Source organism: Peromyscus californicus, unplaced genomic scaffold (assembly GCF_007827085.1).
Source record: "Peromyscus californicus insignis strain IS unplaced genomic scaffold, ASM782708v3 Scaffold_7__1_contigs__length_154581171, whole genome shotgun sequence".
NCBI classification, from domain to species: Eukaryota; Metazoa; Chordata; class Mammalia; order Rodentia; family Cricetidae; genus Peromyscus; species Peromyscus californicus.
Genome location: NW_026294595.1, coordinates 132,884,971 through 132,912,956, shown reverse-complemented (window position 1 = coordinate 132,912,956; position 27,986 = coordinate 132,884,971). Strand labels below are relative to the sequence as shown.

The 27,986-nt window shown below is 48.3% G+C and overlaps 1 long non-coding RNA gene and 3 other non-coding genes across 4 annotated transcripts; all 4 read left to right on the top strand.

Moving 5' to 3' along the window:
- The first annotated feature begins 10,826 nt into the window (after nucleotides 1-10,826).
- On the top strand, nucleotides 10,827-17,871 carry LOC128101911 (uncharacterized). The gene is made up of 6 exons (XR_008215225.1): nucleotides 10,827-10,981; nucleotides 11,201-11,441; nucleotides 12,262-12,420; nucleotides 13,852-13,977; nucleotides 16,322-16,398; nucleotides 17,593-17,871. It is a non-coding gene; the product is annotated as an uncharacterized LOC128101911 (long non-coding RNA).
- Nucleotides 13,080-13,211, top strand: LOC128102730 (small nucleolar RNA SNORA71). Its single transcript, XR_008215496.1, has one exon. It is a non-coding gene; the product is annotated as a small nucleolar RNA SNORA71 (small nucleolar RNA).
- LOC128102734 (small nucleolar RNA SNORA71) lies at nucleotides 14,990-15,120 on the top strand. The gene has a single exon (XR_008215499.1). It is a non-coding gene; the product is annotated as a small nucleolar RNA SNORA71 (small nucleolar RNA).
- LOC128102729 (small nucleolar RNA SNORA71) lies at nucleotides 17,017-17,148 on the top strand. The gene has a single exon (XR_008215495.1). It is a non-coding gene; the product is annotated as a small nucleolar RNA SNORA71 (small nucleolar RNA).
- Nucleotides 17,872-27,986: the final 10,115 nt, after the last annotated feature.

Sequence of the window (27,986 nt, the reverse complement as noted above, 5' to 3'; positions counted from 1 at the left end):
TGTGTAGAGCACCGGATGAGCATGCATGGGAGCCTACATTCCATTTCCTGTAAGAGCTAAACAAGTAATTGGGGGCTGGGAACTTGGCTCAGCAGTTAAGAGCATGTGTTGCTTTTAAAAGAGGATCCAGGTTTGGTTCCCAGCACTCACATGGTGGTTCATAACCACCCATAAATCCAGTTCCAAGGGACCTGATGCCCACTTCTGACTTCCATGGGTACCAGGCACACACATGGTATACATAACATATATACAGGCAAACTACTCATACAAAAAAAATAGATCTTTAAAAAATTTAACTGAAAAATTGTAAAGTAAATAGATTAATGACAGAAAATGAAATTGTAAAAATGAATAAAGAAGAAGAACCTTATTTGGACCAATGCAGCCAAGCAGTTTGAGGACTGAGAAAAGGGACAGTCAGAGTTGAGAGTAAAAACCAGAGACCAGGAGCTGGAGAGATGGTTCATCAATGAAGAGAGCTTTCTGCCCTTCTGAAGGACGGAAATGCAGCTCCCAGAACCCACTTCAAACGGCTCATAAATCATCTGCACCTCCAGCTTCCAGGGGACCCAACACACTCTGCTGACCTCTGCTGGCACCAACACACACACACACACACACACACACACACATACACACACACACACACCACACCGATTCTCTCTCTCTGTCTCTGTCTCTGTCTCTGTCTCTGTCTCTCTCTCTCTCTCTCTCTCTCTCTCTCTCACACACACACACACACACACACACACAGACTCTCACACAAACACACACAGACACTCTCACACACAGAGACATACATATTGTTCTCTCTCTCTCTGTCTCTGTCTCTCTCTGTCTCTCTCTCTCTCTCTCTCTCACACACACACACACACACACACATGAAAAAACAAATCTTAAAAACAATAGAAAACAGTGTTTGACTTTGGCTTTTCCTAAACCTTTGATAAAATGAACACACACACGGGGGCTGGGGAGATGTCTCAGAGGTTAAGAGCACTGACTGTTCTTCCAGAGGTCCTGAGTTCAATTCCCAGCAACCACATGGTGGCTCACAACCATCTGTAACGAGATCTGGTGCCCTCTTCTGGCCTGCAGGCACACATGCTGTATACATAATAAATAAATCTTTAAAAAAAAAAATGAACACACACTTACAAAACATTTTTTAAAAAAAAACTATCTTAAGGGAAAAAAGAGAAAAAAATGAAAAAAATCCTTTAACTTTTAAAAACATAGGCCCAGTAGTTAACATTTCTTCCGGTAGTTAACATCTCCCAGGGTGTCAGGGGGCGTACCTGTGAGCCCAGCAATGGTGAGCCTGAGGCTCAAGGACTGAAAGTGTGAGGCCAGCCTGGGCTATAGGGAGGTGGGGATATAGCACAGTTTAGCATGCTCAGCACCCTCTGTTCTTCAGCATCTAACAAAACAAGACAAAAATCCGACCCTAGTGTGGTTTTTGTTTTGTTTTTCTTTTCTTCTTTTCTTTTCTTTGTTTCTTTGTTTCTTTCTTTTTTTTTTTTTTTTTTTTTTTTTTTTTTTTTTTTTTTTTTTTTTTTTTTTGGTTTTTCGAGACAGGGTTTCTCTGTGTCAAAGGAAAAGCTTTGCGTCTTTCCTGGGACTCACTTGGTAGCCCAGGCTGGCCTCGAACTCACAGAGATCCGCCTGGCTCTGCCTCCCGAGTGCTGGGATTAAAGGCGTGCACCACCACCGCCCGGCTTTCTCTTTTTTTGATAACAGGGTTTCTCTGTGAAGCAGCTCCTGGCTGTCCTGGAACTCACTCTGTAGACCAGGCTGCCCTGGAACTCACAGAGATCCACCTGCTTCTACCTCCCGAGTGCTGGGATTAAAGGCGTATGCCACCACCGCTCAGCTGACCCTAGTGTTTAATGGGTAAGTATATTCATTACTTTTATTGTTGCTGAGACAAAATACACGGCAAAAGAAACTTCAGGAAATCTCATTTCGGCCTATGGTTTGAGTGGACACCGCGGTGGGGAAGTCATGGCGGAAGGAGTGTGAGGCAGTTGGCCATGTAGCATCTGCATTCTGGAAGCATAGAGACATGAATGCTGGTGCTCAGCTCACTTTCTCCTTTTTATTTTTTCTTCTGTATTCAGTCTGGGCCCCCAGTCCTCAGGATGGTGCTACCTGCCTTCCAGGTAGGTCTTCCCTCCCAGTTACACCTTACTGGAGCTGGGCGGGGGTGGCGCACACCTTTAATCCCAGCACCTGGGAGGTAGAGGCAGGCAGATCTCCATGAGTTTGAGGCCAGCCTGGTCTACAAAGCAAGTTCCAGGACAGCCAGGTCTAAAACCCTGTCTCAAAAAACAACAGAAACACTGGAAAGATCCTCACAGACATGCTCAGAAGCGTGTCCACTATGTGATCCCAAATCCGGACAGGCTGACAATGATCAACCATCACAGTGAGTTCCGTAAAGCTTTTCAAACAAAGCAAAAATAGTAACTTCACTGGTACACAGTCTCCCAGATGATCACAAAAGAGGGAACAGGCTTCCCTTCACAGATTCATCATATGATAGTTAGAGAAGGGCATCAATTAAAGTTATAGGCCAATTCACATTTGTCTGTAGACATAAATATCTTTTTTTTTTTTTTTTTTGGTTTTTCGAGACAGGGTTTCTCTGTGTAGCTTTGCGCCTTTTCCTGGAACTCACTTGGTAGCCCAGGCTGGCCTCTGAACTCACAGAAATCCGCCTGGCTCTGCCTCCCGAGTGCTGGGATTAAAGGCGTGCGCCACCACCGCCCGGCTAACATAAATATCTTTTAAAAACACTGGTAAACTTCAGACCAAGACAGCCATGGTCCAGTGCCTTTGAAGGGCTGGGAATAGTGTCTTTTCTTTTTGAGACAGAGTCTCACTGTATAGCCCTGGCTAGTCTGGAACTTGATATGTAGAACAAGCTGGCCCTGAACTCACAGAGATCTGCCTGCCTCTGCACCTCTTTGGTGCTGGGATTAAAGATGTATGCTACCACACCTGGCAAATGGTGTCTTCTGATGTTCCCACTGGTGAGGAGTAGACTTGAAAATCAAGGAGATGGAAATAATTGCATCTTTATCAGTGGTGACAGAGAACTAACCTTGGCCAGCCCATCTGCAGGCTTCCTGGTCACTGCCCTCCTGCCTTCATCTCTGTTATGGGTACCCCTCCCACAAAGCCCATGGTTGGCCAGAAAGAATCTGGGATCTGGTTGAACATTCCAGGTATAGGCAAACCCTGGGGCCCCATTGGTGACAAGCACATTCTCAAACATTGAGACAAGTTAGATGTTGGGCATCGGAGGAGGGAGACTTTTTCTGCAGCTATGAAAAGTGTGGAAGTGAGGATCCTTGGTGTGAGGGTGAAAGGACCAAGCAGATGCCATAACAGGCTGATCAGTCTTCTCTCAGAGATCAGGTCTCAATTTCAGTTTCCTGCGACTTGAGCAAGCAGTTTCTGGGAGGGCTGTGAACAAAAGACACAGTCCTTGCAGTAGCTCCCTTTCTGCACGTGCTCTGACCACTCAAGGTTCAGTCAATTGTTTATTGTCTGGGACTCACCAACTTAGAGCTTTGGGCATGGGTCAATGTGAACATGAGAGGCCAGCCAACCTTCATGGCAGCTCAAGGACAGAGCATGGGCCACTGAGTCAGCCCCCACAGTCAGTATGTGCTAGGCCAGGCAGCCTCCATGGCAGCTCAAGGACAAAGCCTGGGACTTGTCCAGGCCTGCCCAAAAATGATAACTGTAACCCCCAACTAGTAAATTCAAAGATTACATACCTTCACCCAATCTTATGATGCCAAGGCTTGTACCACCCTGCTTGCAGTTTTTCCCTTTAAAAACCGCTCATTCTGAGAGCTCAGGGCCGTCCTCCTCCACCCGCTGTGTTGAGCGTTGGGCACTGACCAAGCCCGAGCTTGCTTGTTATCAATAAAAACCCCTGTGTGTTTTGCATCGGATATCGGCTCTTCGGCGGTCTTGCTGGGGGAGGGGGGTGTCTAGCACAACAAGGGCTAGTTTTGCTTGTCAACTTGACAGGATCTTGAATCCCTTAGGGAATGGAGTTCTAGAGCGGGTGAACTAGGGAGAAAATCTCCCTCTGAATGTGGGTGGCATCATTCCACGGGGCCGAGGATGAATTAAGAGGAGGGGGGGAGCACCAGCATCGTCTTTCTCTACTTCCTGCTTTCAGATGCAGTGCAACCAGCTGCCTCCCGTTCCTGCCACCGCAATGGACTGTAACTTAAAACTGTGAGCCAAAGGAAACCTTCCCCTCCCTAAGGAGCTGGTGCCAAGTATCTTGTTGCCGCAGTAAGAGAAGCACCAAATACACGTTGGCTCAGAAGGTAGCCAAACATTGAGCTCAGAACCCAAGAAGTGAAGGACTGCATTTCTCAGGAAGCCCGCCCACTGCTTGCACATTCTCCTTCATCTCCAACAGCCCTGCACAATCTCACTATCGCAGGCTTAATATTCTTCGGCTTTGCTTCATGAAGCAGGGGTGGGGGCGGGGGGGTGGGGGTGGGGGTGAGGCGTCAATCCTACAAACACACTATTCGGAGATTCTTCTCAGGAGTCTTTATTAGAAGGACCTGCTGTTTAAGCTTTGGACGACGTGACACACGGTCACTCTGCTGCACCAGAGGGGGCGTCCTGGGAAAGCGTGTACCCTGAGTCATATATTTTTGTGGCATCCGCTCAGGCAAGCATTCCCAGCACTTCCGCTTCCCAGTCACAGACTATGATGCCCTGTGCACAGTCTGCATGATTATACGTGCTAGGAGTCCCTGGAGCAGTTTAGGAACATCTGAATGGCCCTGGGTGCCGGGCTGGCTGAGGCTCCCACCAGGCTTCAGCCCCCGGCCTCAGGAGCCTGAGCTTATTCTCGCAGATAGACGCAGTAACAAATGAGCAGGAAGAGGCAGAGGAGGAAAATGGACAGGTACAACGTAGCACCCAGCAGGACAGCCATTGTGCTCATGGATAGGGCCTGGAGCACTTGCAGGCCTCAGTGAGCTTGGTGCTGACTTCCTGCCTCGACCCTAGGCCTCACCTCCTTGGAACACTCTGTGTGGGCAGCCTCGACTCCTTCTCCTCCAGGTAAGAACCTCAGGCCTCGTGGATCCACAGCCACTGTGAGGTCACAAACTCTCAGAGGGTGGAATTTTGTTCTCCCAGCTCTAGCCAGACTCTATTAGTAAAACCTGTATGTTGAAAGAAAGAATTCTGATATAGACTCATACTTGTTTCTCTCTTTACACTTGCTAAGTGGACATATCTTTTCTTTGCATCTAGAAAGTGCTGGGCATGTTCTATAACTCTTTTGAGTCATTCTTAAAAAACAAAAATTTTTACAAAACCTGGGTGTGCCTAGGGGCATCACAACCCACACCTTTAATTCCAGGACTTAGGAGGCAGAGGCAGGTAGATCTTTTGAGGTTAGCTTGGTGTATATAGTGAGTTCCAGGCTTCCAAACATGCAAAGGCTACATAGTGAGACCTGTCTAAGTAAACATTTTAAAAAGCTGGGTATGGTGGCTGTGGTGGTTTGAAAAAAAAATGGCTCCCAAAGGGAGTGGCACTATTAGGAGGTGTGGTTTTGTAGGAGTAGGTGTGGCTTTGTTGGAGAAAGTGTGTCACTATGGGGGTGGGCTTTGAGATCTCCTATGCTCAAGCAACACATGTGGAATTCAGTTCACTTTCTGTTGTCTTTGGATCAAGATGTAGAACACTCAGCTCCTTCTCCAGCACCATGTCTGCCTGCATGCCATCTGCCATGAAGATAATGGGCTAAACCTCTGGATTGTAAGCCAACCCCAGTGAAATGTTTTCTGTTATGAGAGTTGCCGTGGTCATGGTGTCTTTTCACAGCAATGGAAACCCTAACTAAGACAGTGGCACAAACCTACAGTCCTGGTATTCTGGGTGCTGAGAGTTTATGTCCAGCTTGGGCTACAGGACAAGATGCTGTCTTGTAAGGGCTGGTGAGGTACTTCAGAGGCGGCATGCCTTCTTAGTATTCACAAGGCCTTCAATTTGATTTTTACCGCAAAATATAAAATAAATCTTCAATCACTAGAAATCAGAAGCAGACTTCCTTTTCAGTTACTTTAATGCTTAGCCTAAGCATGTTTTCCATAACCATTCATAGATAAGAACTTTCCCTTCCCAACCAGGTAGGGGAGAGCATCTGGGGCTGCTGGGAACAGCTCCAGGGGACTGCTGGGGAGAGCATCAGGGGTTGCTGGGGAGAGCATCAGGGGTTGCTGGGAGGAGCACCAGGGGCTGCTGGGGGAGCATCAGGGGTTGCTGAGGGGAGAGCACCAGGAGGCTGCTGGGGGAGAGCACCAGGGGGCTGGTGGGGGAGAGCACCAGGGGCTGCTGGGAACAGCACTGGGGGATGCTGGGGAGAGCACCAGGGGGATGCTGGGGGAGAGTACCTGCTGGGGATGTCTTTCTGTATGCTGTGAATGTGTTGATCTAATTGATTGATAAATAAAATGCTGATTGGCCAGTAGCCAGGCAGGAAGTATAGTATAGGTGGGATAAGGAGAAAGGAGAATTCTGGGAGGTAGAAGGCTGAGTCAGGAGCCGCTGCCAGCCGCTGCCATGAGAAGCAAGATGTAAAGATACTGGTAAGCCATGAGCCACGTGGCAAGGTATAGATTTATAGAAATGGGTTAATTTGAGATATAAAAACTAGATAGCAAGAAGCCTGCCATGGCCATACAGTTTATAAGTAATATAAGTCTCTGTGTGTTTAATTGGGTCTGAGCGGCTGCGGGCCCAAACTCCAGCTACAAGCACCAGGGGCTGCTGTCTCCTGAGGGTGGTCTTCTCTTGTATCCAAACCCACTTCTCTACTAGGAGACTTCTGTCCACTCACACACTCTTAGGATCCCCAGCAACAGCCTGGTGGAGGGCAGTGGAAGGTGGAGGGGACATCTCTATTGACTGGCCTGTGCCCTACTGTAACATCCTGAAAAGTGCAACTCCCCTTTCCCTTCCGCTGCTCCTTCTGCATTGTTAACACCCTCTCACTAGAAAAGCTGAGCCACAGGGCCGTTCTTCCTAAGTGCCTCACTTCCTGTGGACACTGAGGATGGAGCGCCAACTAGCCAAGATGTCCTCCCAGGTGCTATGGGTGATGCCGAATGTGAGGGAAACTTTGTCTCAGTGATAATGGAGATGAAACAAAGCCAAAGCGTAACAACACTCAGACAGGACCTTCACCGTAAGCCTTTCCCCAAGAAGCAGCTTAGCTCACCTGGCTTGTTGGGATGAAAGAACCCAGCACTGAGTCAGACCAATCTTGGACAACAGAGGCAAAGGTGAAACTCTTGTCCATGTGCAGTGGGCCAAACTCAGAGTGTGTGTGTGTCTTTGGGCAGTGAACTGCTGGGCCTGTTGGCTCTGTAGCACTGGTTGTCCTGGACCTCACTCTGTAGACCAGGCTAGCCTCAAACTCACAGAGATCTGCTTGCCCAGCTCCGGGTATGGCTTTAAGAGATGCTTTTCCTTGTGTGTATATCCTGATTTCAACAGACCTGGTACTGTGGCATTTGGTGTCTGCTCGAGTTTGTTGTGATAAAATGTTCTGACCAAAATCAAGTGGCAGAGGAAAGTGTTGATTTGGCTTCAGTTTCAGGGCAGAGCTTCAGTGAGAGAAGTCAGGACAGGAACTCAGGGCAGGAGCTTCTGGTAGGTACCATGCAAGGGTTGGGGCTGTGGGAGGGATGGGCTCTCAAATTCCTGCTGCCCCCTCTTCCTTCTGGTTCCAAAGAGCTGATCAAAGCCTCAGATTTGAGCTGTTAAGTGTGGTGGTCACCAGCCAAGTGTGGGTACTCAGCCCTAGGAATGTAGCCAGAGCTGTAACATGATGTAAACATAAAACACCACCATTCTAAAGACTTTTGATAAAAGAAAATAAAAACATAAACATCATTAATTTTTTAAAAAAAAAGGTGCAGTAAGGCCCAGAGAAATGCTTAGTGGTGATAAGCGGTGCTGCTCTTGCAATGGACCCCAGTTTGGTTCCCAGCATCTGTAGTGGCATTCCTGCTGAGCTCCTGGCTTGGCTACAGAGAGCAGCACCTAGCCCTAATCCTTCCTTTGTTTAACCACACCTTTTGTTTCTCTTATCTTTTGTTTCTCTTATCACCCTATGTAAATCTTGTTTGAGAGTCAAGGATCAGAGAGTCCCCCAAGGATCAAAAGCCTATACAAAACTTGGTCCAGGAAACCCGGAAAACCGAGGTACCTGATAAATCAAGTAATTTGCACCTGGCAGTTGGTCTCTGGGAGCTCCTTTTGGGTTGCTTTGAAGGTGCAGAGATGAACTGTCTAAACTGTAAAATGGAGTAAATAAATATGCTCTAGGCGAAGGGTGAGTGCTTCAGTCCTTCGAGGCTGGACCCCCCTGCAGCCATGATAGGCTAGATTCACTCTTAAGATGCCTCTGTGTCTTCATTCCACGGACCCGCATGAACCCACACACTGGTGTAGCGACCACACAGCTACAAGCATCCATGTCTTATGCCCCTAACTCCAACTCTGGGGGATCCAACACCCTCTTCGGGCATCTGCATTCACCTGCACACTTCTGGCACACACACACACACACACACACACACACACACACACACACACACGTAAATAAAAGGAGCAGGTGAGATAAATCAGCTGGGAAAGGCACTTGCTGCCAAGCCTGACGATCTGAGGTCCTTGGAAGCCAAGCAGCTGAAGGAGAAAACCAATTCCCACAAATTGTCCACTGACTCCCCTACAGGTGCACACATGGGTGCAAATGTGCGCACACACAGCACACTCACACATACACAGCTGCACATGCACACACATACATACACTCACACCCGTGCACATACACCTGCCCACTAAATGAATAAACAAATGTAAAAGTTAAAAACAGGTGGACCTGGTGACGCAGGCCTATAATCCCAGCTAATCAGGAGGCTGAGGCAGGAGGATTGCAAATTCACAACCTTTCTGGTTGAACTTCTCTGTGTTACAGAGTGAGTTGAAGGGCAGCCTGGTTAATTTAGTGAGAGCTGTCTCAAAACTAAAAGTTTAAAAGAGGGTTGGGGTGGAGCTTAGCGATAAAGCAGTCACCTAGCGGGGATGAAGCTTTTAGTACTGGTCTAGTTTCCAGGATGCAAAAAGGAACAAAACCAAACCAAACCATATGCTGCCATGCTGTATCAGTTGCTTTTCTCGTTGCTCTATAAAATACCCTGACAAAAGCCGGTGAAGTGGGGAGGGGGTTGCTCGGGCTCACAGGCTGAGTGTACAGCCATCATGGGAGGGAGGTCGTGGTGGCAGGAGCTTGAGGTGGCTGGTCACACTGAACTCAGAGCTAGGATACAGAGGACAACGATTGCTGCTGCTCAGTTTGCTCTCTCCTGATTGTCCAGTTCCGGACCCCAGACTACAGAACGGTGCTGCCCACACCATTCACTGCCTGTAAAGGTGGCTTTTCTCATCTCATTTAATGCAATCTAGATAATTCTTTTACAGACATGCCCAGTGGCTAACCTAACCTACCTGTCCCTTACAGGTGTGCCTAGGGTTTTGTCTTCTAGGTGATTCTGGATCCTGTCAAGTTGGCAATATTAACCATTACAATGTTGGCATGATATTTTGGTTACAGTGTTGAGTTCATATGATACATTATGAGAATTAAATCTATTTTTTTTTTGCCTTTAAAAAACGATTAAACAATTTTACGTGCATGAGTGTTTTACCTGAATGTAGTACCATGTGTACCACATACACACAGTGTTCACAGTGGCCAGAAGAGGGCATCAGATCCCCTGGAACTGGCATTAGAGATACGACATAGGTGCCTCATGTGAAGACTGAACTGAACCCAGATCCTCTGCAAGCGCTTTTAGCCACTGAGCCATATCTCCAGCCCAGACTATCTTTTGTTTTTTAAGAGTCATTCTTAAAAAATGTAAAGTTAGGGCTGGGCATGGTGGCTCATTCCTTAACACAGCATTTTTTCGGGGGGTGGTGAGGTGTGTCTGTAGGAGTGCATCTCTCAGTGTATCCCAGCAACAACATCCCACTGTTCCCTTCCGTCACAGAGACCCATAATGTTCAATCTCAGAACCCTATGAGTATCTCCTAAGTGTGGAATATGGTATCCATCCATCCTCTAGGACCCCCATTTCCCTCAAGGTTGCACAGGACAAGTCTGGATGTTCCTTTTCTCATGACCTAGTGAGCCTCTGGAATCTTCCAGTGGAGTTCCTTCTTCAGACTCAAGGGCAGGGCTGCTGTAAGGCCAAGAGCCACACCTGACCCAGGATCCAGGCAGAGTTTGCGAGTGTGAGGACTTGGAGATGTGAGCCCCTTCCCAGACATCTGTCTGTCATCTCCGCTGCTTGGATCAGGTCTCTTCTGGCTAAGGGAATCTCTCCATCTGCCAAACCTTGAGATTTTTAGGAAGACGTTTAGTAAAGCATTCATTCTTTGTCCACTTCTCTGGGCTCCTCATCTTCTCACCTTCATATTCCAGCCTCAAACCATTACCTACAGCTCCGAGTGGTGGTTTTGAAGAAACGTGACTGTAACTCATCATTTGTTCCTTTGTGGCACCACTGATCCAGGTGCTATGGAATCAGTAGTGAATAGGTTAGATCTGCTTCAGAACAAAAAAAAAGGAAATAAGGTTTCCTTCTAAACCCCCGCCGCTATTACAAATTGCGTCCAAGCAGTTGTTGGCCTCCTCTCCTCCAAGGGGCGCTGGAGTTCCCGCCAGTCGGAATTGCCGCTCTAGGCTGCAGCACGCTTCAGTACCTGCACTTCCGCCGGCGCCCATCGTGAAGAGGGAAAGTTCCTGTCGCGTGTATGTGGTTCTCGTCTGGCTAGTGCCATCCGTCGAAATCTGCAGGCATCTTGCACGCTCTCGGTCTGTCTGCTTCTCTGCCCAGTGCAGGGCGCTCAGGTAAGTGCAACGGGGTGCGTGGGCAGCGCCGTTCCCTCCACCGGGGAAACTGAGGCCGGCGAGCAGTCAGTGGACAGTGGACCAGGATCTGGAGGAGGAGGGCGCCGAGCCCTTGTGTTCCAGTCCTCCACCTTTGAGTTGTGGTGTCTGAAGCACCAGAGCCATGTCTGTCGCCTACAAAGTCAGTCGTTGTTTACGACCTGTGTCCCATGCTTTTAGAACCCTTTCAAGGCGAACCTGTGGACCAGGGTTTTAGTTGAGGACCCTCCCAGGACCCAGGGCGCGGCGTCTGGATCCCTGTGCCCTGCCTTGCACTGCAACCCTTGCCTTGTGCTTTCCTGCCCGGCCTGGAGACCGATGGAAGCACCTTGGATCGGCAGATTACACCTGCAGCAGCTGGGGGCCCCTACTCTCTTCAACTCCATGGTGGGCGTCCCCTGCCCAGGGAGAGGATGCCTGGGTAAGTGCTGCTACTCTGGAGCAACGTGAAGCACAGATGCCTCTAAGTTGCCTTCAGGTGGGCACCAGCAGAGTGGTGTGGAGTTCAGATGGCTCTTGGGAAAGGCCTGGCAAAACCACTGTGCAGAGAGAAGCCTGGTGGGGGCCAGAAAGGCCAAAGACCAGATGGTTGATGTTAAGTTTCAAACCTGGGACAAACAGCTGTGGTGCCTGTTTAACACCTCAAAGCAGACCTGGCCTCCAGGTTTTTCCCAGCATTCCTCAGTCCCTGTTACAGGGTGTGGCTGGCATACCCTACCCTCTACCCTGAACTCTCCAGTCCAGGGGCTGGACCGCCCTTCCCCCAGAGGCTCTTCCCTGTATTATCCAGACATTTTGGTTACCTGCCCTTATTGGAGCTTTGGCCTCCTAGCTGCTGACCTGGTTCCCCTCCCCTCCCCCTCCCACATGGCCCAGCTCAGTCTGGTCATGTCCACTCTGGGCTCTCCCAGATCTCCCTGCCTCTGACCATGCTCTCCCACGTAGCTATAATAAACTCTCCTCCTCCATATCTAGGGACAGTCATGTTCTTTCCTTTTCTTTCTTTAAGTTTTTTATTCAGTTATTAAGCCACAGACAGACAGACAACAGAATGGCAAGACTCTGGGGGACAGTTCAGGTCCATATTGCACAGTGGGAGTCTCTTCTACCTTTCAAAGGAAATGGAGAGGAGAGTCCATGCCACGTGGCTTGCTGACTGGCAGCTTCTGTGTCTGGTATTCTCTGTGCTTCCCGGGTAACTGGGTGCTATTCAGGTGGCTCTCTGGACTTGTTGTTTGCAGAAATAACAGCTTGGGTGCACAGCGGCCATGAGAGGTGTCTCCATCCTGCCAGACTGATGGACCATGGCGCTCCTGAGTGAGGATTGTCCCCTGGCATCTGGAGCTCTGTCCCACAAGGATATTTGCGGTTTCCCCAGTTGCATTTGGCAGTGCGTGAAGGTGAGAGAGGCTGAGTTCATCACATCCACATTTCCCCTCCTTGGGGGCTTTGAAGTAAGCCTGCTTCTTGCTGAACCCACTTAGGATCTGTGTCCTCGGTCCCCCTGTCCCCACTTTACTTGGTTGTCAGCAGGAAGGATTTGGGGGTCATCCACTACCCATATCTCAGTCACTGCTCTCTGCCGGCTTCTGGACTGTCTCGGGTCCTTGGTTTTCTCATCTGAAAATGGGGGCTACTGGTCCCTGTCTCTGTGACATGAGGGTTCTCTTACCTTCAGCTCTCCTGGCTGGGCAGATTGTGTTTATATAAGAAGTGATGGGAAGCGGCAGTGGTGGCGGATGCCTTTAATTCCAGCACTCGGGAGGCAGAGGCAGGTGGATCTCCGTGAGTTCGAGGCCAGCCAGGTCTACAGAGCAAGTTCCAAGACAGGCTCTAAAGCTACACAGAATCCCTGTCTCCAGAAAAAAAAGGAAGTGCTGGGGCTGCTGCAGGTCCTTCTGAGCTTGCCTTAAGGAGCCATACTGCTCAGTCAGAAGCGACTCCTTTCCTCTCTATAGCAAATCTGGCTGCTGCCGTCTGTCTGTCCTTTTCCAGTGTAGCCATTTCCCAGCTTGGTGGCCATGGCCTTCCCTCTCAACATGCCCACTGCTCTCTGTGCCCCTGTATTCGAAAGTGATCATGGGCTGCCTGTGCCCTGGTCATTGATAGTGCAGGGAGAGGATGCCGAAAGCCTTTCCCCGTGTTTGGAGGATCCACACCTGTCCTTGCCAGACCCTGGTGCTTTCCCACACCATATCCTGCCTGTCATCCTGGCACTTCTGCATCGGCAGGGCATGGAGCTCAGACAGTGCTCTCTTCCTTCAGAAGCTTTCTCAGCCTCCACACCCATTGTCACCTCCTAGGACACTTGAGACCTGGAAGGAAGTGTTACCTTGCTTGACCCTTAGCATGCATGCTGCTGTGTTCTGTCAGTCAAGAGTCGGGGTTCTGAGGTGGGCGGTGGTGGTGCACGCCTTTAATCCCAGCACTCGAGAGGCAGAGCCATGTGGATCTTTGTGAGTTCGAGGCCAGCCTGGGCTACCAAGTGAGTTCCAGGAAAGGCACAAAGCTACACAGAGAAACCCTGTCTCGAAAAACCAAAAAAAAAAAGAGTCAGGGTTCTGACTGGAACGCATGAAGGACAGAGGGCAGGTACTCACTGTGAGGCACTGTTGCCTGTAAACTGAGTAAGCAGCCTGCACAGACAGCTTCAGGAGGAAGCACATCTGCTCCTCTCCCTCCTTGAGGAATCCTTCCCTTGTGGCCTACTTTAGATCACTGCCTTGGGTAGCCACTCGGAAGGGTTTTCCTCTCCACCCCGTGGGAACAGGCAAGAACGAGAAGTGGACAACACCGAATAATTGACGTGTCTGTGCTACCCTTCCTGCCAGGTCCGTGCCCAGTGCCACTAGAGGACAGTATATGCCAGAGTGCCGTGGCCCTGGTGTGCTCTTGAGCAGCCCACCCAGCAGAGCATCATCAGGCTTGTCTCCAAAGAGCTCCAGTCTCTCCCCCAGGTAAGATGTGAGTCCGTTGTGGCTGCTCAGGTGATCATAGCAGGTCGGGCAGGTACTCAACACTGTGTTCAGAAAGGCCTGCTCAGGGTGTCAGTGCGTGAGAGAATCCAAAGCTGGCTCTGTCCAGCCTGGATCTTCATTCAGCCTGGAGCTCCTGGAGTTGTGTAGTTATCTCTGCTGCTTTGGTGACTGTGTAGGGGAGGTGAGGATGAGAAGTGGGGGGTGATGTGGATTCTTCCAAAACCTGGATCATACCTGGCACCTCCAGAGCCCTGCTAAGAGAGCTTAGAGCCTCTCCATTGTTAGTGAGTTGTAAGGGAAGAGAAGAGCATTGAAGACGCCTGTGTTGTCCACCATTTCCCTCTGACCTTGCTCTTTGTCATTGCACTGGGTAGCAGTGACTTGTCAGCAGTGCGGGAAAAGTACTTAGCTGGCCGATGAGGGAAAGGAAGGGCTAAGGGTAGTGTGGAGCACCTGCCCTGGCTTCCTGAGCACCCTCCCTCAGCATCAGAGAGCAGAATCCATTTCTCCCCGGGCCACATGTGGGCCTTGCTTCCCCCTGGGAAGCTGTATCTCGGTGGCTGTGGTTTTTCTGGTCCTGGTCACATAAGCACCAACTGTCCAGTGTGACTAGTAGTCCAACCTCACTGGCAGAGAGCAGGGGCTCAGCCTAGACATGCTGTCTACCTTGAGCCCCCAGCCGGTGACCAGCTGATACCTAGCTAGTCCCCAGTCCCCACCAGAGGCAGTCTCACCTCTTTTGAACCTCCATTTGCTGGCTTGGAAAACCAAAGCCATCACAAGATTTTCATGGACATGAGTTCACAGGACTGACTTCAGCCCCAACAGGTTCTGATAGTTGTGTCTGTTGAGTATCCCTTGTTCTCCTGGGCAGATGGATGTGGGTCTATGCGGTTGATGTTAGCACAGGACCCATGTGTTCACTGTGGCTTGTATCTGGCCCTGGCATAAGTCTCGTGTCTTTCCTAGGTCTCCTTTTGTCTTTTTCTGCCCCTGCATTCGAAAGTGATCTCAGCTGCCTGTGCTCTGGTCATTGGTAGTGCAGGGAAAGGATGCTGAAAGATGTGTTCCTGGGTTTGGGGAGTCTATCCTGACCCCTCAAAGGCCTGGAGCTTTCCTACACTCTGCAACCGTATAGCAGTGTATTGCTTTCTGGAAGCTACAAACAAGTCTGGGTCTTTGAAGCTTGATGTCCTGTTTCTAGAAACTGGTGAGGTGATAGGCCAGTACAGATTTCCAAAGAGCCACATCTGAAGGCATCGTGCCTAGACAGGTTCCTAAAGTTCTCACACGGGGGCAGAGGGGAGATAATGGGAGGGACACAGATTGAGTGAGCAGAGCTATGTGTATGGCAGGCATGGGATAGAACATGTAATAAGAGTCCTTAGGTGTGTGTTGAGAGAAGGGGAGCTTCCTGGTACAGTGTGCAGCTCACTCCCTTGCATTGTGTGGCCTGCAGTATGTGTTGGCATCACTTGTGAGCCACAGTTCTTAGCCATTTTTTTCTTCTGCCAATTGTCTAGCCCTTTGGAACTTTCTTTAAAATGCATGGTTTGCAGACCAAAATACAATTTACATTCTTTTTGTTTATGTGTATGTGTGAATGCACATGTATTTATACCATATATGTGCCTAGTGCCCATGAAGAATTTATTGGGGAATTAGAGTTTGAGAGGGTGAGTCCATGACCAGCATGAAGGCAGGCAGATAGGCATGGCCATGCCGGAGCAGTAGCTAAGAGCTGCTTGAGACACATTTCAAATCTTGGGACACAACCACCAGGCCGAGAGCTGACTGGGCATGGCAAGGGCTTTTGAAACCTCAAAGCCTCGCTTGCCACTACACCTCCTTATCTTTCCTAAAGAGTTTTACCAACTAGGAATATTTATTCAACTATATGAGCTATGGGGTCATTCTCATTCAAACTCCCACACACATCCAAACTGCTTCTTACCAAAACTAAAAGCGGGAAAACCAATATTTTTTTTTTTTATCAGAAGTTACAATGTATTCAATATAGGGAAAGAAATAAACCCATAGCCCTGAGCCAAGACTCAGCCTTCACCTGTGGAGGATGGGTACAGTCAGCAGGTAAAGTATGAAAGGAGGAGGCTGAGAATGTGTCTCAGAGGCAAAGCACTGGTGTGTTGAGTGTGAGGCCTTGAGTTGAGTACCCAGCGTGGAGAAAGGCTCCAGGAAGAAGTTGTTGCAGCCACCTTGTAGCACACGCGCGCCCCCCCCCCCCCCCCCCACTAGTTTTATCTTGGTTCCTGTTAAACGTCTTGGTTAACTATGAGGTACTGATTGTGGCTTGTCTCTGTAGGATTGTCAGCTGATCTTTGCTGTGTCTGTCAGTGGTCCTCGTGTTTCAAGAAGCAGCTGAAACAGGATCCTTGCCAGGTATGAATTCCAGATGCTTCACTAGAGAGCAACAGTAGTCTAGGAAATGCCTCAGCCATGAGGAAAAGCAGAGGCTGCTTCCTATTGCTGCTTCCCCGCCCAGGCCAGCAGGGACATGCCTCCCCATGTCACCTCACTATTTCTGTACATCTTTGTAGTGGGAAGTGGGTACTTACAGAGCCACTCTGGAGTATGGAGCCCCTGGGAAGTCGTGTGCCCCTCAGTTCATTGGGGGGTACAGACAACTTTCTCTGAACTGTGGTGGGGTACTTGTTAGGAAGCAGTGCCGTCCTAGACTTCCTGACCAAGTGAGTCTTCAGAAGTGCCCCCAAGTTTGTCCTTTCCCTCAGTCTATCCACTAGGAGACCATCACAGTAATGGATCTCAAATTGTGGTTTCTGAAGCAAGCACTGCCCTTCACCTTGGACATGTAAAAGGTCATGCCTGGAGTCAGCGGTATTTAGCAGGCTCTCTGGGGTTCCTAGCAGTGCTGTGTTTGAGAAGCTTGGGGAATTGGGAAGCTACTTCATTTAGGGGCTGTAAATATGATCACTGTTTCCTGGCCACTTATCCCAGCGTGGCCCTTTCCTAAGCTGCCCATCGTGGCTTCCCTTCTGCCCCTGTATTCGAAAGTGATCATGGGCTGCCTGTGCCCTGGTCATTGATAGTGCAGGGAGAGGATGCCGAAAGCCTTTCCCCGTGTTTGGAGGATCCACACCTGTCCTTGCCAAACCCTGGTGCTTTCGAACAAATCTTCCTTCCTTCTCGCAGCCTCTTGGTCCCCTGGCTGCTGGCACCAGGATCACTGAGTGCTCTCTACCAGCGCTGGGCAGTGTCCAGAGGCTTATGGAAGAGAAAGGTAGAAAGCAGGACTCTACCTTGAGGGGTTTTATTCTGGCTCAGTTTTGCAAGTATCCCATGAGCCGCAGTCACATCCTCTTGTGGAACAGTGTTTCCTGCCTTCCATGGCTGCAGAAGGGAATCTTCCAGAAGCCTGTGTGGTAGAAGGCTGGCTGTACTGTTCACTGTCAGGAAATGGGTAAACTTGGGCTCAGGGACTCTGGTCCCCTCTGAGCCTGTCTCTCTCTGACCTGCTTTTAGCCTCCAGTTAGCTAACAGTGAGAGGCTCAGTGGTTACGTAGGTAGTGATTCAAAGCATTGTTCTCATTTTTTTTTTAATTTTTAATTCTCTAGGTGTGGACACCAGAGGGCCAGGGAGTAGACAGCAAGACTACCACTTGAAGTGAAACTAGAGACTGCCCATTCGGAGCATCATGAAACATCTTTTTATTATGTTTAGTAATTGGCTCAGGCATGGGAGACTCCAGCATACAAGGTCTTAACACCAACACCTCAGAGGACTGTGTCCTGTCTCCAAGTCCATCTGCTAGTGCCTGGAAGGACTAGTGACAAGAGCTTTTCTGTTGAACTTGTTGCCAACTGTGCAATAAATAAACCTGATAGATGAATTCATCCTGCCTTTTAAATCTGTGTCAACCCCAGGAGCTTACAGGGCTGGGTGTGGAAAAGGAGGGCTGAAGGGCAGCTCCTATCACTCCTTTCCTGTTCTTGATGTTCTCATGAGGCTTGGCTTTGGGGTGTTGGAAGTGGATAGGTAGGGCTGGTAGCCTTTATACATTTAGGACTTGTGAGAGTTGAGAGGTTGCTGAACAGTCAAGGTCAGGGCTTTGGGAAGGTGCCTGTGTCAGGGTGCTTTATGGCGTGAGGTTGGTCCTGTGTCAGTAAAGAAGGCTAGGGTGTCCCAGAGCTCTAAGACCAGTTGAGGGGCATCCTAGGAAGTGAGACCTCGTTGCTAAAATTAGGGAGGTGAATGGGCAAACAGACTGGGATGTAAAATGCATGGCATCCTGACATCAATTACTGTAGAAAGGTGGGAGTGGTTGCCATGGCAACTGGGGTATGCTTGCTTGGAGGCCCTTAAGGTACCAAAGTGCTCCCACTGGGTGAAATGCCAGGTGGGATGGAGGAGGAGAAGCCCTTTTGATAACCATTGGGTACCAACAGGGCCAAAAGAACAACAATGGCAAAAAATGGAAGGGTGTAATTGCTGATAGGTTGTGACTAGGTCTTTACTGTTTAAGAAGTTAGGGACCCGTGGGATGGCTTACTGGATGATCGTGCTTGCTGAGTTTGATTCCCAGAACACAAACATGCAAACAAATAGTAAATTTAAAAAGTTGTACATTTTTCTTATTTGAAGAGAATTTCTTTTTTTTTTTTTTCTTTTGCAATACAATTTAGTTCTACATATCAGCCACGGATTCCCTTGTTCTCCCCACTCCCGTCCCCCTCACCTTCCCCCCAGCCCCCCCCCATTCCCATCTCCTCCAGGGCAAAGCCTTCCCCACAGACTGAGATCAACCTGGTAGACTCAGTCCAGGTAGGTCCAGTCCCCTCCTCCCAGGCCAAGCCAAGCAATCCTGCATAGGCCCCAGGTTTCAAACAGCCAACTCATGCAATGAGCACAGGACCCAGTCCCACTGCCTGGATGCCCCCCAAACAGATCAAGCCAATCAACTGTCTCACCCATTCAGAGGGCCTGATCCAGTGGGGACCCCTCAGCCATTGGTTCATAGTTCATGTGTTTCCATTCATTTGGCTATTTGTCCCTGTGCTTTATCCAACCTTGGTCTCAACAATTCTCGCTCATATAAACCCTCCTCATTCTCGCTAATTGGACTCCCAGAGATCCACCCAGGGCCTAGTCATGGATCTCTGCATCCAGATCCCTCAGTAGTTGGATGAGGTTTCTAGCACGACAATTAGGGTGTTTGGCCATCCCATCACCAGAGTAGGTCAGTTCGGGCTGTCTCTCAACCATTGCCAGCAGTCTGTTGTGTGGGTGTCTTTGTGGATTTCTGTGGGCCTCTCTAGCACTTTGCTTCTTCCTATTCTCATGTGGTCTTCATTTACCATGGTCTCCTATTCCTTGTTCTCCCTCTCTGTTGTTGATCCAGCTGGGATCTCCCGCTCCCCCAAGCTCTCTTTCCCTCGACCCTCACCTTTCACTACCCCCACTCATGTCCAGGCTGTTCATGTAGATCTCATTCCATTTCTCTGTCATTGGGCGATCCCCATGTCTTTCTTGGGGTCCTGTTTTCCAGGTAGCCTCCCTGGTGATGTGATGAAGAGAATTTCTAAATACTGATTTTAGCTTTTAAATTATATCTATGGATGGAGATCTGCCTGTGAATGCAGTTGCTCACAGAGACTTGAAGAGGGCATATGATGTCCTAGACTGGCTTTATAGGTGGTCTGTCATGAATGCTAGGAACTGAACTTGGGTCCTCTGCAAGAGCAGTACTCACTCTTAACTAATGAGGCATCTGTCCAGGCTCACCATGAAGAGAGTTTATAAGTCTCAGCCTGTTTTCAGTCTGTAGGTGTGGACGGTTAAGATGCTCCAGGGGTTGTGGGAACACAAAAGGTAAATATTCTTATTTTAGAAAGTAATTTTGTTATTCAGTCTGCGTGGGTGTCAGAGGAGCAGCATGTGGCAATTGACTTTAAGAGGTTCTGCCCACCAGAATGCAGGACACTGATGGGTGAATCTTGAATAGCTGAGGCCCCGAGGGCTTTGGCTCCAGGTTGTCCCTTTCTACTGCTGTGCCTTTACATGTTTGCCGCTGCCATTTTCCTCTGGTATCTGGCATAGTGCGAATGGGTGTGGGAGAAGCCCCACTGCCTTTAATGTAGTGTGGTTATCTCATGGAACTATCCATTCTAGTGGGCGTTTATACCTATGGATTATTATGAAGATGATTTCCTCTTGAGCTGTACTGTTTAACTGAAGCAATGATTTTATACAATAATAGTGTTAGTTTAGATAGAATTTTCATGATTAAGAGTTTTTAATAAATATAGTAAGGGATTATGATAGAGGTTAGTTTAGTGGGAAAATTAATACAGGTAAAGGTAGGATGTAGTGTTGCCCCTGCCCCTGATAAAGCAGGGGGTGCAGAGGATAGAGAATAGTACCAAGGAAGTGCCACACAGCTAGGACCTGGGAGTTCTCTTGAGGAGCCGTATAGAGTGTGGTTTAGGGTAATGATTAAGGAAAACTCCTGAGTCCCAGGAGTTAGCTCAAGTTCTTTTTGATATTGGGAAATGTCTTCACAGGTTTCAGTATGCTTCATAGCTAAAAAAAAACTTTCAATAATTGACTTCATGTAACTAGAAAACAGAACTGGATGGTTAAGATAATTGGATAGGACCCTAAAATATGGAAAGTGAAACTAGTAACCTGTTTTTCTAGCAATTATAAAAACTATTGCCTATGTAAGTGGTTATGGCTGAAAGGCTCCTGAACTATGAGGAGTCTAAAAGATAAATGTTTAACTGTATGTGGGTTCTGGGGGATAATTTGTTTTTCACCTGTAATACGTAAAATGTTTAATCATTTAAGGGCTATGGAAAACATGTTTTTTACTTGTATTCATTATAATCATTCACTTAAAAAATAGAATGTAACTAACATTGTAATTTTTATATTATGTTGTAGGTATTTAGGAGAGTCACTGTATATGGGGTAGATACTAGAATGAACAGCTGTTTTTTAGAAGTACTTTGACCTTGAATTCTTGTGGAAAACAGTGACTGTTTTCCTGAAGGGGCTTTGCAGCCATCATTACTTACCCATAATTGTATGATTTCAACATTGGTATAAGGTACTACAGTCTCAATTGGATCCATTCTTGACAGTTGACAAAAAGAAGAACAGAAAATACAGAATGCCTGTATACATAAATTAGATCTCACAGCTGAATGTATTTTGGTAATTTTACCTTCTACTCATTCCCGTACTGGACTTACTATGCAAAGGGAAGATAACGTTTTAGAATGGATATTTTATCTCATGAACAGTAAAAAGTTAAAAACATATATAGGAAAGGTTTCTGAATTGATTATGAGAGAATAAGACTCCGTCAATCCTTGCGTTCCAGGAGCAGCAGTGCCTGGTGGAAACAGACATCTTGCCACCAGCAGATTGTTTTTCAGAGGTCTTCATTTCTATTTGAAGAATAGACAATGGCAGGGCAAGAGCCGGAGCAAGGTAACTAGGGAATAGCCTTCGGCCATTGTGTGAGAGGCATCGCGACTTGGGTTATAGAGGTGGAGACAAGACAGGAGTTCTTGGTACAAATATGGAAGGATGGGGCGTAATGGAAGCCAGAGTCAGAGAAGTACGAAAAACAATACCATATGTGTGCTGAAAATGGGTATATATCTGCTTACGTATATAGATCTATAAAATGGAGAGGTATTTTATACATGTATATAATATACACATTTCTGTATTATACAGTTACATATGTTTTAGTGCTTTTCTATTTTGCTTTTCCTAGTATGTAATCTTTATTCTAGTATGTCGTAGGCTTTTTTTTTTTTCTTTTCTTTTCTTTTCTTTTTTTGGCCAGAAGGAGATCTGAATGCCAAAGGAGACCATAATGTCCATTTTTGACTTTCAAACAGGACATGCGACAAGAAATAGCAAGATGGGCTTCTTTAGGCCTGTTTACTGCTCCTTAATACTGAGGAACAGACCCGGATGACCTGTCCCATGGAATGTTCCAGATATGTGGGGGAGAAGCTTTTGTCCACTATGAAGGCTTAGCTGGGACCAGGAAGAATGTGGATATAATTATGGGCCACAAGAGAGAAGTATATCACTTTCCTGACCTTGAAGGACTGAGGAAGGAGGAGAACAGAGAACTATGTGTCAGGAAGCTAAGCAGAGTTTCCTAGCAGGAGAGCAGAGAGCATGAAGGCTCCGCTTCCCTTGTCTGGACTCTGGCTTGGAGGGTGCAGGTCTGTGGCTGGAACTCTGAAGAAGGAAATTGCAGACGCTGCTTGTCACTTAACATTTGTAAGAAGCCGCCTCTTACACTGTCCACCACCTCAACCTGAAGAATAGCCAGGACAACAGGACACTGGTGTGGGGCAGAGGTCGGTGTATCAGTCAGCTAGAGATGCAGTAGCAAATGCCACAGCCTGGGTGGCTTAGGTTGGTGGAGTTATTCTCTCACAGTTTTGGAGATCAAGTCCAGGGTCAAGGTGCCAGCTGGTTCGGTGTTTGTGGGTGTTTTCTACGTGGCATGCAAAAGGTCACCTCCTTGCTATATCCTCACACGATGGGGAGAGAGAATGGCCTCCCTGGGGCCTTTGTAGTAAGGACACCTATTCTACCAGTTGGCCTCATAGAACCTTCCTTACCTCCCTAATCCTCCTATCCCCAAACTCGGTCCCATTGGAGGTTAGGATTGAACATACAAATTGGGGAGGTAGTGACACTATTTGGTCCAGAGCAAGAGGGTACCTGCAACATTGTCAGCAGGAGCTGAGGAGCCAAAGGTCTGCAGGAGAGCTGGCTAAAAGAGGCCATAGTACCAGATCTGCCTTCTGCTTAGGATCTGGCACTGGCCATGGTGAATGGCACTTGACAAAGACTTATCAAAAGAATCTGTGTGTCATGCAGGGGCTTCCCTAGTTCTCCAGACTCTGGATGTCACAGTTTCCTTGGGTAGCTAGTGTGATAGCTCTTCCCAAAGCTGTTCTTTTCCAGTGCCGTTTTGTTCCAAGCCTCCTTAGGGTCCTGGGCAGTAAGGACCTGCTCTGGCTGGTTCCTACCTCTGCTTCCGCTTTGCATGTGGAGTCCTGGTATAGGATAGCATCAAGATGTCTTCCTGCTCAGAGAGACAGAGTAGATCACAGGGGTTCAGCAGAAAGAAAACAAGATGGGCTGGAGACCAACAGTCTTCTGTCTTGGTGATCAGTAACAGGTCACACAGCTGTAAGTGCAAGGAAGAATTGAAACACGGAGAGGAAGACAGGCAGCAGGGGGCACACTACTTCACATCAGGCACTAAAGCAAGCCACCGCTGATCAGGTGACATTCAAGACACTTGAGGTAAACATGGCTCTATCTACTTAGCTGTGTAGAGGAAGAATGTGCCAGGCAGAGGAAACAGATCAAGGTCTGCCAGGCAGAAGCCTTCTCACGAACTTGGAGCAGTTAGACTGAATCTCAGGGGTATTGCTGTTTTGTGGGGGAGCAAGGGTGTGAGAAGACAGGAGGCCAAGAGCACGGTAGGAACTGAAAGAAGAAAAGGGGCAGGTATTACAGCTTAAGCCATCGGTGTGAACTTGACTTTGCATCAAACCCTGGAAGGCCTGTTAAAGCAAGATCATGGCGCTCCAGCCAGTTCTGGATCGGGAGGTGTGGAGTGTGGACGAGAGTTCTTCCTTCCAAGGATTTATTTCATTTTTGATTATGTGTATGTGTGTATCTAGGTGCACATTAGTGCACGTGCCTGTAGAGGCTAGAGGACAGTGTTAAATCCCCTGGAGATGGAGTCACAGGTGGTTGTGAGCACCTGATGTGGGTGCTGGGATCCAAACCTGGGTCCTCTGGAAGAGCAGCAAGTGTTCTTACCCACCTAGCTGTATTTCTAGCCCCAAGAGTTCATTTCTAATAAGTTCTTGTGGCCGCTCAGGGACCACACTTTGACCTCATTCCAAGCTAGCCAGGAGATGACTCTCCGCCTACCCTGGAGTATCCTTCACAATGGACAGGCGGGCCTGCTCCTTTCAGAAGAGCATGCATCCAGCTGCCTACTCCATCTGTACCATGGCAAAATGTCCACAAATCTCTCAGGAAACACTGATAAGCAACTTGGATCCAGTCCTTCACTGTCTTGTCAGAGGAAAAGAATCCATGCTTGGTAACAAGCCTTTGGCCCTCTGTGTTTTGTTATCTAGTTGACAAATACCTCATCCTATGGTATCGGGCAGACAGCCTAACCAGGTTCCATCTACCCAAACAGCACACAACTGACCCACCACACTGGGGGAGAGTGAGTGAACTTGACCCTCTGAAACCCATCTATTTCTGTCACGATACGAGGTGTGTGGGTCTACATTGTGCATAGGACACAATGGCTACTTCTTCCACTTGCCTATCCCACAGCACTTTGTAGCCACCCCGCACAGCCTCACCCTATACTGAGCATTCTAAGTGGAAGGATGTGGGGGAGACAATAGCAAACACATTGTGACATGCTTCAAGCTGGGCCGGTCACAGTTATAGCCCAGGCCAGAATGAAGGCTAGAGAAATGTCAGCGGTGCCCATTGTGATTAAGAAGAGAGAGACCCCATTTGGGTCTGGGATGGAATTCTCTCTTCTGACACAACTCACAGCCTCCTGTAAGAGGCCATTTACTATTCCTGGTGAGTGCTTAAGCAATTTTCTGATAAACTTTAACAGGATTAGAACCTCTAGGGAAATCAACTACTCAAACACCCAGTGATTTCAGAAGCCCTTTGTCTTGTATTCAGTTTAATAAGGGTTATTCAACCATTATTATTTTTTTTTCCAAGAACCCTCCTTCACAAAAGGAAGCTGTCGACTTGGTTCTGTGGCAAGCTAGAAATATAACTTGGACATATGCTCATAACCAGTTTATCTGGAAAAAGATGTAAAATAGACACCGTTAGAGAACACGAGAACAGTAGCTAAGGCTTGAGTACTGCTGCTTGCCAGACAGTGTAGTGACTCTCCCGGCTCTGTGTAATGAATTGAGTTGTAATAGTGGTTTTGTTTCTGAGGTGCACTCACGGTCACACAACCAGCAGCAGAAGACTCCAGGTTTGGAATCTAAGCTTTCGGGTCCAGGGCTGGGGCCTGCTATGGAGTCGCTCTTCTGCCTTTGCTCAAGGAATTATAGCAAGAGACAGAAAGCAGGATGGTTCCTGTGAGAGGACGGGTGTTGTGCTGTGAACTGTAGAGGAGACAGGGACCTCCTCAGTAGGGGGCTTGGGGAAAAGATGGCCGGTCCCAGAAGAGGATGTAGGGGAAGGCCTTATGGAGGAGACAGAGAGCAGAGCATGCCACAGATCGCGACAGCCTGAGCATGTTGTGAGGAGACTGCAGATCCACAGACAGCCATGCGCAAGGACCCCATCCTTTTAGCACTGGGAGCCCTGTCACCTGGGGGAGTGGACCTTCTGTGTTCCTACCTCTTTTACTTTTTATTCCTCTGGATTCAAAGAGCCCATCCCAGTCCCATCCTTCATCAGCAAGGTGACCCTGGCATCTCCCCGCTGGACTAACGGTTTTCTCACCTGCAAATGAAGGGCAACATCAGCACCTCCTTCATGGTCTGCTGAGAATTCAAGGATGCAGACCTGAAAAGGCAATTAGCAGCTGGGTGGCACCTACTAAGGCCTCCATGAAAGGGAAGCTGTTACTGCTTGAGTGTGACAGGATCCAGAGTGGCATTAGAACACCGTTTATTTTTCATCTTTGAGGGGAAAATTAGCTTGTCATCTTGCCTAATTTCAGACTTTTTGAAAAGTTGCAAAAGCTAGTACAAAGAATTCCTGTACAAGGATTACACAGAGTCAAGACTGTCTACTCGGTTCAAGGGTAGAGTGCTTGTCTCATGTGCATGAAGCCCTGGGCTCCACCCCCACGAGTCTCATAAGTTGGATGTGGATGTGGGGGTTCCCACCTGTAATCTCAGCACTTAGGAGGTGGAGGCAGGAGGATCAGGAGCTCAAGGTCATACTCGACCATATAGTGAGTTTGAGGCAAGCCTGGGCTACCTGAGACCCTATCTCAAGGTAAATATATGTAGAAATACATACAGAATGGCAGGTGGTGGTGGTGCACACTTTTAATCCTAACATTTAGGAGACAGAGGCAGGCAGATCTTTGTGGGTTTGAAGTCAGTCTGGTCTACAGAGCAAGTTCCAGGACAGCCAAGGCTACACAAAGAAACCCTGTCTCAAAAACAAACAAGAAAGGAAGGAAGGAGGGGAGGAAGAGAGAGAGAGAGAGAGAGAGAGAGAGAGAGAGAGAGAGAGAGAGAGAGAGAGAGAGAGAGAGAGAGAAAGGAAGGAAGGAAGGAAGAAAGAAAGAAAGAAAGAAAGAAAGAAAGAAAGAAAGAAAGAAAGAAAGAAAGAAAGGAAAAGAAAACTATGGCCACCATAGACCTTGAGAACCTGGTTCACATCTCTCTTGGCCTGGTCCTCCGAGACCACCTGAACTTGCTTCCCTATCAGATCTGACCAGTTGTCCATTGTGCCTGAAGCAATAAGAGGAGGGGAGCCTTATCATTCCCAGTCATTATTTGCTTGGAACCATGTGGGAACGCCCCCATACCTGGTTTAGTGGGGAGTGAGTGAAGGAGGTGAGGTGCCTCCCATTCCTGGCTGGAGATCCCTTCTTGCTTCTTGGGGGGGCCTCCCCTCCTGGGGCTCCCTTTGTGTGTCCCTGGGTTGTTGCAACAGCTTGTCTGTAGGGCCAAGGCCTGAGCTCCACTCCCGCCCTGGTGTGTTTACATACTCCCAGTATCTTTGCACAAACAGTAGCGAAGGGGGATCTCTAGCTTGTTCAGAATCCTATTTTATATTTTCTTACAGCCAGTCTAGGTAATAAATTTTATTATGAAGGATGGATGACATAGTGCATTTATTTGTCCCATCTCTTTAATCTCCCTGAGTCACTCTGAGTCCCCACCCTTTCTCACATATCTCATGGCTTGAACATTTTGTTTCAAGGTTATAGATCTCAGATGTTTGGGGCAAAGCTTCCAACTACCAGGGGGGCCACATTTTTCTGCACATTTTGTTGAAAACCTTACAATAGGGTCCCAGAATGGGAATAGGTAGGGAACACTGGACCACATGCATGAGGGCTACTATAACTATCCTCTAGAATCTCTGCAAGTGGCCTGGGGTGCTCCAGGTTGACCATCACCCCCAAATTGACTAATTTCTTCCAGATGGGACATTCCAAACACCGCCAGCAGATGACTCTGCTGCCCACATTTTTTGATGCGACTCCACAGGTTTGGAAAGCAACCCCCTGGGCTTCTGGGGATTCAGGTGACTGGTCTGCCCAGAGCCCAGGGCTCCAACACAACCCATTTCCTCCTGTTGCTTCCCTAGAAAGGGAATTCACACGATCCATCTCTTGTGTCTTCAAAGTGACTTTCTGTGGATGCCTTGGGACTTTTACAGGGCCAGAACTGACTTGGGGTTCCTAAGCTAGAGTTGATCAACCCCCCAAAGTGGGACCCTTCTCTGGTATTCCATAGAGCAAGCTGCTAGCTGCTCAAGGAATAGTCCACTTACTGGGGACTCATGGCATTCGAGACACTGTGGCAAATTTCCCATTTACATCCTCATTTAACGCTGAGACTCAGTTAAAGAACTGCCGAGAAGGGCCATCACAGAGAAAGTAACTTACCCAGGGTCACATAGCCAGAATTCTCTGTAGCCAGAATTTGCTTGAGTTGGAGCTGATGAGAACAGTAATGTCCACTTGCTGCCTTGTGCTTCGAGAGCTCTGGGGTGTCTTGAGAAAGGACAGTCTTCCTCCCTGCTGTGGGTCTGGGCGACTGGTAGGAGGTGGTAAGTGACCCACACTGAGCCAGCCTCCTGTTAAAGGGCGGGTTCATATGGTCAGGGGGGCAGCATTGCATGGTCACAGCCAGACTGATGTCTAGCATGCCAAAAGCCTGGAGGACTAAGGTGCTTTGAAAGAAGGGGACAGGGGGGACAA